The sequence below is a fragment of the Aythya ferina genome, assembly GCF_964211825.1.
Source record: "Aythya ferina genome assembly, chromosome: 4".
Lineage (NCBI taxonomy): Eukaryota > Metazoa > Chordata > Aves > Anseriformes > Anatidae > Aythya > Aythya ferina.
Genome location: NC_140300.1, coordinates 25,481,764 through 25,491,425, shown reverse-complemented (window position 1 = coordinate 25,491,425; position 9,662 = coordinate 25,481,764).

Here is a 9,662-nt window from a genome sequence, read left to right as displayed (position 1 = left end):
TTATTCTCCCTTTGCACAGACCAGTAGTGTTGCCTCTTTTTTTTTAATTTCTTTTGATAAGGGAAAACTCAAATCTCTGTGAACAATTCAAGACTCCTTGTTATGAAAGAAAGAAAATAACTGAAAAATTTCCATAAAAGAAAATCTGAGAAGCTAGCAGACACAATAAAATATAAAAAAAGATCTTTCCAGGAGTACAGGGGAGAACATGTGAGGTCTTTGAAGGATGTTCTCAGATTATACCTCTGAGAATATGCTGGAAGAGAAAACACTGTGCTAGGATGTAGGGTTGAAAGTAGGGAAATTTTCCCAGAAGCAAAACAATTTTTTCTAATTCAATCTCTGGGTTATGGAATCTAAAATTGTGAGAGCGGGAGTCAGAAGACATAACTGTTATTTAAATAAAATTAAGCATATAAATGTATGTATATAGAGACACCTTGGTAGTTATTATTACGAGGTTATATTCTATACTACAAGACAAATTAATAGAATTACTTTATCTGTGATCACTGGATCACTGATTTTTTAGGTATCAAACAATCAATATGCTATTGTTTGCTTAGGTATTAGAACATTGTAAATAAGTTCACCTTAGCTCTTTCTTTCTTTGTTTCACACTGAACTATACTGAAACAGTACACTTCTCTCTCCAGCATATAATGTCATTAATAAATATCTGTCAATTAATTATACACACCTCTAGTCATTAAATGTATCTTTTAAATAGAAGAAAACATTCTTCTGCTCCATCTTTCTGAAACAAAGACATAATTATTAAGAAAGTATAACTGCAGAAATCCAGTCTTTCATTCTAAACAGAACGCTTAAGATAGATGGCTTTTACATTTCCTTTATATTTTTAGATGTGAACAGAAATGTTTACATCTTATTTGAAATACATTGTCTTAGCCATAGGTCTGTATACATTTACTAGTAACAACTTCTAGCCTTAAAACAGATCATATAAAATGAAACATTAACAGAATAAGTTACTTCAAAAGTGTTACACACACACACACACACAAAAAAATATTTTAAAAAACATGGTTATCAAATTTGGGCTGTGTAACATAAAAGTTAAGTTTATTTTGTGAATTACAACAGCATTATCTAAGATTGGATGCATTTTCCTGGCTACAATGCAGATTTTGGCCTATACATGGAGGTGCACTAGCAGTACTACTGCATCCAATACACAGGTGCTACTGCATCGAATATGCTCTGTGTGCCATCCTACCAGGGGGCTGGAGCAGGCATGGAGGTACAAGTGGCATAATGTGGCATCCAAAGCCTCTGCTGCAGTCCATTGTGTCTCATGCAGGACTGAAAGTGTCAGTGAGGAATGCTTGTGAACAGGATAACTTGTTAATTGCTGGGAACAATGGGACAAGCATTTGTATTATTTCCTTCAGAAACAAAGGAAGAAAATGGGGCTTTATTACTCTGAGTTTTGTTTTTAGCTGTTTTGTGGTGGGTTTTTGTTGTTTTTTGTTTGTTTTTTTTGTTTTTTCAGCCACTGATGTTACTTGTAAATATTATCTCAGCTTTTCATAATCTCCTTTCAATTAAGAAAAAACATTCTGAACAGATTGCACACATATCAAGCTCTAGAACAAAAGTTCATAAGAGTAGGAAGGTAAATTGTATTTAGTTAATAATCTCAATTTGATTGAAACATTTAACAGCAAAACACACAAACATCCATGAAGGGTGGTTGTTATTTTTCTTTTAATTAGATGAAGTATCCAGCTAATACATGTATCATCATTAGCTTTTTCTTTTGCAATTAGTGTAGTAGTTGTTCTTTGTGGATAAGACATTTTTCCATATTTTGTCCATAGAAACAGTGTTTAAAAATTCTTATATATATGTGATAAATTACAAAAAGAAAAAAATCCATAGTCAACTATCCTATTTCAACTGCAGATTATTAATCACAATCACAAATGTTCAGAAACAAAAAAGCTTTCCAAAAACTTGTTGTGACTTCTCTCAGTATGAAGCATGAATCCTTGTTTCTGCAGACATGATATGATCCTTTTGTACTGCCATATAAAACACTGAGTGTAATGACTGCTGAAAATATTAATAGTAATAGAAAGAATCAAATACCCATAAATATGAGAAAACATTACCAAACTTGCTACCAGTAAATTACAATTGATGTCTGTTTCTAATGAACAGTGATGACATGGTGAATTGCCTGATCAGAGTTAGGTAGCACACTTACAACACAAAGCTTTTCAATTTACAATATATATGATTTTTTGTACACAATCAGATTTTAAATGTTAAGACAGTCGTGCTATAGATATTTTTAACAATTTAATTATTTCCAGGTACCTAAGAGCATGGCATTTCCGGGTATCTAACAGCATGAACTGAGGAAGGAAATTAGAAAACTCAGAAACTTCTAGCTTTTCAGATAGCAAACTTTTGGCAAGCTCTATACTCTTTTTTTTTTAAAAAAAAAAAAGAAAGGATGGGGGGGGGAGGGGTAGCTGAATCCTTCAAAGGAACTATTTAGGGGACAGAAGACTTAGTGTATTACAATTTCTGCCTAATAACCTCTACATGAATATGAGCATTAGCAAAGATTGCTTTTGTCTGGCGATTCAGATTAATTTTTTCTCCCTCATTGCCTCTGAGGCAAGCCAGGATGCTAAAACAGGGATACTAAATCTCACTCTTCATTCAGAATTGCTGTGATGATTTTCACTGTTTATGAAATACTTTCAGATCCACAGACAGGAATTCCGTTATCAGTTAGTAATTGTTACTGTTATCAATATGAAATTCCATAATGGAAAAAAAAAAAAAAAGTCATTTTGATAAAACTCTTGAAAATAAATCCTGCTATGAAGTTAAGCTGGGGAGGAGAGGAGAGGAGAGGAGAGGAGAGGAGAGGAGAGGAGAGAAGAGGAGAGGAGAGGAGAGGAGAGGAGAGGAGAGGAGAGGAGAGGAGAGGAGAGGAGAGGAGAGGAGAGGAGAGGAGAGGAGAGGAGAGGAGAGGAGAGGAGAGGAGAGGAGAGGAGAGGAGAGGAGAGGAGAGGAGAGGAGAGGAGAGGAGAGGAGAGGAGAGGAGAGGAGAGGAGAGGAGAGGAGAGGAGAGGGAAAGGGAAAGGGAAAGGGAAAGGGAAAGGGAAAGGGAAAGGGAAAGGGAAAGGGAAAGGGAAAGGGAAAGGGAAAGGGAAAGGGAAAGGGAAAGGGAAAGGGAAAAAGGGATCTTCTCCACTCTTGAGCACTTTTGCTCTGCAGGTGTACACTGGATAGACAGTTGGTTAGAAGAGGTTAATACTGGTTAATACCCCTACCAAAGTCAGGATGAGTGGAGGACAAAGCCTGACACCAGTTGTGAATTTGGCATAACAGGATGGAATAAACTATTTCTATTAAACAGGATGAACAAGCCGTCTGAGGAAGAGAAGATGAAATGTGTGAATGTGGGATCAAACTGTAAAACTGAGTTATGGTATAGTAAAATATTCTGCACCATAAGTTATAGAACAGCATAGGCAGGTGGTAGGAAAGCTCCAAGATGGGACAATAGGATTTGTGGCTATACTCTGAGGCTATAAATCATATAATAAGTAGCTATACTGAGTTGGCTGTAGGTAAGTGCAAAGTGCAGTGTGACATATTTGACATTATTGAACACAAGATGCTCTGTAAGATGCACAAGCTGCAATAGGAAAGAGTTATTACCATCATAGACCAGATAAAAGAGGGGAGAATAAATACAGAAAAATATTATAGGGTTTTTCAAACCATATTGCTCACAAAGTATGTGCTGGAAGACCAGCTATAGTGGCTATAAAGAGAGGAGAGAATTTTATTGCTAGTTCTTTTTTGACACAGGATGTGAACATTTAGTTGATAATGTGAGAAAAAAATGACAAGTTTAGGCTCATTATGTCCCAAACTGGTAAAAGAACATGAGACATGGAAAAAGAAAGCATAACACCAGCTGTCTGGGTGCACTGTGTGCATTGCCAGGAGATATTGGAAGAGGACTCTATCAAACATCAAGGACGCCTGTTGCAAAATTCTGCACAGGTGTCTCAAAACACTAGGGAAGAGAACTATAGCCTAAATCTTCTGACATATTTCTCTTTGTCAGTATTCCTGAGATCTTAACAATGTATGGAATAACAATAATAATATTCTACTTATGTTTAAAAATGCGGTTTTATTGTTTGATAGCATACATGGAAATTTTTTTGTGATTATGATGACAGGCAAAACTTACTGTATATTACCATCAGTCTGCAATGAGAGGCAGCATGATTTTCCTATAATACTAAATGCAATGATTGCAATATCCCAAAGACATGAGTAATGACGATGACTGCTTATTATATTTGTGCTTATATTTAAAAATAAAAAAAATAAAAAGACAAGTTTTTGCTGAGTCCTATAAATGTGCAGACTGAGGTATTGATTTTATGTCCTGTCTGTCTGACTAGACCCCTGAGGCAGTAGAAAGCGCAAGTTGCCAGTTCAGCCCTATTGATGCATAAACTTTAGCATAAATATATCATCCCACAGATCTGGTGGATTTTGTTGAAGTATAATATCTCTCTCTTACTGTGCTATTCCCAGTTGTCTTTGGATGAGGAAAACTAATGCACAAATGAACTTTTGTGGTAAGACTAAAGAACTTTAAAGTCCAGTTGTCTTGAAGCTAGAATAAAACAAAGTACTCAGATTTATATGATGCTTCATAGATTTGTCATCCTCACACATTCATAATTTAACTGAACTGAGATTAGAAGGGAATTTCTTTTGTATTTGACAGTCAAGAGGGTATCCCCCAGATTTAATGTGATAAACCAGCAAATTTTAAGTGATAGTTTTATGAATGTTGACATTTAAATGATGATTTGATGATTTTCTACTGATCATTATTTGTTTATTTTGAACAGATCGTGATCAATAATAAAAATAACAGCTACAGTCAGCCTTTCTGAGTGATCATAAAATCCTTGCTCGTTTTGAGAACTCACAACTGCTTTTTTCCTCCATATCAAAGTATAACTCTTTGTCACCTACTAGAGGGCATTGCCCTGAAAAATATTTATTTTATATATACTTTCAAATTTCAGGTCAGTAAACTATAATAACTTTTCTTGTACTTAATGTCTAATCTTTTTTTTTTTTTTTTAAATAAACCTTTGCTTTCAAAAAGATGATCCTTCCTTCAGGGGAAAAATTAGGAGACCTCAAAGAGAAAAATGGCAGGCATTATATGTTGTATTATAGTGTGGATCTTCTTGAGTGGAGAACTTATTGGATTTCATAATTCTTCTAACACATTCTAAAGCAATTTTTCAAAGTAGAGTTGATAAGCTAGAAGAAGCTTAATCTGCAAGTTTTTTTTACAGCCCTTTCCGTCTAACGTAATTATTTCCTGATTCATCACCCCTAAGCAAATTAATGGAAGAAGGAAGAAAAATTGGATTAAATATAAAGATTTATTTCTAATAATTTCTACTTTTTAAATTATTGTTGGATTACTATGTCTTTTACTATCATCTCTAAATTATTTAAAGTAAGCTAAGCAATCTAAATTCTTCTCCTTCATAAATTATTTAGGGCATAAATGTTCCCTGTTGAATGCTTTTGTGATCAAATAATGTATCTAAGGCTAAGTGAATAAAGTTAAATTTAATGCAATAATAAAAAGGCAATAGCTGGAAAAGGTAACCAAAGTGTCTACCATTATGAATTTTCTCACAAAAACTGTGAAAACCAACTCAGTAAAATTCATTTCTTACTTTCATTAATAAAAACACAAACCTCTCAGGAATTTGTTGATTGTTTTTTCATGTGTCACTGACATCAAAAGTAGAAAGCTTTCTTCAAATACAAGTTTACTTACAGCAGAATTAGTTTCTCACGTTTCAAGATTGTTGTGGTTTAACCCAGATGGGCAGCTGAACTCCATCACTCCATCACAACCCCTCACTCCCTCTCCTCAGAAGAGAAGGGGAAGAAGAAAAGGAAAACAACTCATGGGTTGAGATAAGGATAATTTAATTAAAGGAAAAATAACTATTAAGGGAAATTTATCATTAATTAAATAATTTAACTAAAGGAACAAAGGAAAGAGGGAAAGGAAAAAGGTCAAACAAAGGCTGCATGAAAGTGCAGAGGAAAGGAATTACTGTCTACTTCCCACCAACAAGCAATATTTGACCACATCCTTGAAACAGGGCCTCAACATAGTTCAGGAGGACAGACATTTTCACAGGAGTTCACCCCCCACACACACCTTTTCTTCCTTTTTCCACCTTTTATGACTGAGTGTGATGCCACATGGTATAGAATATCCCATTGGTTGGTCTAGGTCAGCTGCCTGTGAGTGTTCTTTCCTCACCTCTTGCTCCCCACCAGCCTGCTGGCTCTGGGGGTATTAGAGGGAATCCTGATGCTGTGTCAGTATTGCTCAGCAATAGACACAACACTGGTGTGATACCAGTGCTGTTCTAGCTACAAGTGCAGAGAACAGCACAGTATGGACTGATGCAGGGAAAGTTAACTCCATCCCAGCCAGACCCAGTACAAAGACCTATCAGACTCCTTTCATGCATAAGTATGATTTCCTGCATGCAAAAATTTAACTCACAGAGTGAACAACATGGAGGGCTTCAAGATACAATGCATTATTTTAAGAGACATTTATACTATGTACTGTACGGAGTTAATTTGGTAATTCAGTTTCTCGCAGTGTTTCACTAGTAAAGGATAAGCTAGACCCAATCAAACAGGTGTTTAAATCACTAGAATAATTTTAATTAATTTGAGAGAACTGTGTTTGGGGTCAGCAAACTTTAGAAATGGGAACATAGGTCAGCTCTGTTTTGTTTTCCCCTCTCTTCTAAGCACCCCTTTTTATTTCTTTTTAAGTTTCTTTATTTAGGCAATTAGTTCAAAATTTTTCTTCTTTTAAAAATGTCCTGAAGCCACAAAAATGTGTGTAATCTGATGGTCAATTTATATATACTGTATATATGTATGTATACTGCAACATCATATTTGTCAGGCCAATTACTTAGAATGATATATACAATCTCCAAAGCAGTAGTGGCAGAGTCTTTGTTGCTCATATCTGAAACAATACCTTTATATTTCAGTCAGTAGGAGCCTTTGCCATGGGACAGCTTTAGTTTATCCATGAAGTTTGGGAATGTGAGATTTCAAGTGGTTCTAGTGTGGAAGCCATCTCCCTGCAGCATTTCAATTTCTGTTTTTTGTTTAATTTTCATGACAAGAAAGAGTAACCAGAGCTCATGAAATAGGGAAATGAGAAATTAATTTTATAGTAAAATCAATGATTTACATTATGTTGTGGCATGAATCCTGATAAAGCCAGGCCACCTGATGGCTGTAGCATATCAGTATGAGGGATGCAAAGCCACTGAAAAACATGATGGAGGCTACAGGACTGAGAACTCCAAACCTTTATCTTTCTCAGGATTAAAAAAGATTATTTTTGCAATACAGACAGCCTAGGGATTACCTTATTCTGTTACTTGCTCTCATATATGTTAATATGCTGAGCTGTCAGCCAAAGAACATCTACATGGTTCCTTACCTCAGTGTAGCAGGGGGCCAGAAACAAGCTTGACGTGTTTTAAAAAAGAAAATTTCTTGTGCAAAGATGCAACTGAGTCTTATTTGTTATATCAGAGGAGACTACTGTTAACTCCTTGGAATCAAAGATGCTATGCTAATTCTAATCACAACAGAAATACACTCCTTCTCTATTCTCATACTGGCATAAAAGTCATATTACTAGCTGCCCAATACATCTCTTACACCAGAAAGTATCATACCCCTGAAATGATGCTCTTGCTGTTGACTTTTTCTGGCTCCTGGACTTGCCTTGGAAATCTTGGAAATCTTGTCTTCATTGACCTCAGTGCTTCTAGGTTGATTGGAGTGAGCTGAGGAACCAGACCTAAAGCTCTAGCAAAGACAGCAAACCATGTAGTAAAAGCATCCTCTTGCAACAAATTATTATCTGGTTTTGGTTTTCATGCAGGCTGTTACAAGGAAAATATAGCTGGAGAGAAAAGGCTGGTAATTCATCTGATGACAAAAGAAAAAAAACAAAACAAAACAAAACAAAACAAAACACAAGAGTGTTTCTAGTACTGGAAAATTTTCATAGGCTTCTTGAAAAAATAGTGCCTGAGGAATTCTCTACTTATGATCATTACTTGTCCTGTGGTTTTATAATGTTATCTTCTAGTTTCTTAAAAATATTCTAAAAAACATGACATTTTGCTTTCATCATTTCTTCTTCAAAAATCCATAATAGTTCTATCTCATCTTTGCTTGTAGGAGTGAAATGTCTCTGTTACTTCTAACAGTAATGCCTAGGCTTGGATAGTCTCTCTAGGTTTCTTACATGCCCCCTGGGCAATGGAATGAACTGGATTTAATTTATTCATCTCACTCTTAAGAGAATGAATTCTCTCATCCCCTGAGAGGTGAGGAAAACAGCTTCAAACCCTTACTCCAGAGTGATGAAGAATTTAGTTTCAATGAAAATTTTAACCATACTCTTATCTGTTATAACAATTTAGCCATGTAGTACTTCAGTGGAAGAATGGTGACATGATTTATGCCATCAGGTAAATGTCTATCCAGGATAAAGACTGTGGAATTAAAAAATCACAAATACACTAGCATTCTCTTCAAAAATAATTTCCCTCAAGAACACATTTGTTTATGTCATGTGAGGTCTGGTATTAGCTACCATGAATACTCTCACCCCCTAGAGCCACAATATGTTAACATCTTAAAAAAATAAGGTTTCGTGCAAGAGAAATGATGGTTCTAAGAATCAGTATTCTTCTTTGTGTTATATTTCATTCCCTACTACACCAGTGTGGACTGCAATATTTGCCAGAAATAAAGGTTACAGGATGGTATTAAACACAAGAAGGGAACTGTAAAGGGAACCGTATTTTCTTTTCTTTCTTTCTTTCTTTTTTTTTTTTTTTTTTTTTTTTTTTTTTAATTTCTTCCACATACACTCAGTTAAACACATCCACAATTCAGTTTTATAGCTGTGGTGTTGCCAAGTTTTTTGGATGTTCTCTTTAGAAAATATAATCTCTCTCATGTTATGCAGAAGATCCAGATGCTCCCTCTGAGCCTCACTATAGAAGCTAGAAGAGCAGTAGGTTCTTATAGCACTTTCAAGCCTGCACATTTAATATCTCATAGAATACACATAAGCCTTCTATATTCAAAAGTTCAAAAATATGTTAGTCCAACTTCTCCAGCTCATCACTAACTACTACCTCTAGATATAGCAAGTGGAATGAAAGTGGAGGAAAAGTTCTTTTTTTGTTGATTCAGATAAGGGAAATCAAGAAACAAAGTTTCAGAAGAGAATTTTTTGCAAGCCATACTTAGGGCATAGACCAGCCCTTGAAACATAACAGCAGCCTGATCAGAAATTTCCATGCAATTTATAAAGCTATCATGTGTTCTCACTAGATCACTATTATTCATTGTTCTGTATGTAAAAAAAAAGGAAGAATTCACACCCAAGTGGCTGATAATACCCTACGTTCAGTAGACAACAAATCTCTCTATAAAGACTGTAGAAACATACACTTCAAGATTCATGATACGGTCAT